The following is a 479-nucleotide window of genomic DNA, read 5'->3' as shown; positions in this document are numbered from 1 at the left end:
TAAAACTAAATCTAAAACTAAAACTAAAACTAAAACTAAAACTAAAACTAAAACTAAAACTAAAACTAAAACTAAAACTAAAACTAAAACTAAAACTAAAACTAAAACTAAAACTAAAACTAAAACTAAAACTAAAACTAAAACTAAAACTAAAACTAAAACTAAAACTAAAACTAAAACTAAAACTAAAACTAAAACTAAAACTAAAACTAAAACTAAAACTAAAACTAAAACTAAAACTAAAACTAAAACTAAAACTAAATCTAAAACTAAAAGTTATACTAAAACTTTAACTACAACTAAAACTAAAACTAAACTAAACTAAAACTAAAACTAAAACTAAAACTAAAACTAAAACTAAAACTAAAACTAAAACTAAAACTAAAACTAAAACTAAAACTAAAACTAAAACTAAAACTAAAACTAAAACTAAAACTAAAACTAAAACTAATACTAAAACTAAAACTAAAACTAAAACT

This window comes from Culex pipiens, chromosome 1 (assembly GCF_016801865.2).
Source record: "Culex pipiens pallens isolate TS chromosome 1, TS_CPP_V2, whole genome shotgun sequence".
NCBI lineage: Eukaryota > Metazoa > Arthropoda > Insecta > Diptera > Culicidae > Culex > Culex pipiens.
The sequence above is the reverse complement of the archived record's forward strand: the minus strand, read 5'-3'. Positions refer to the sequence as shown.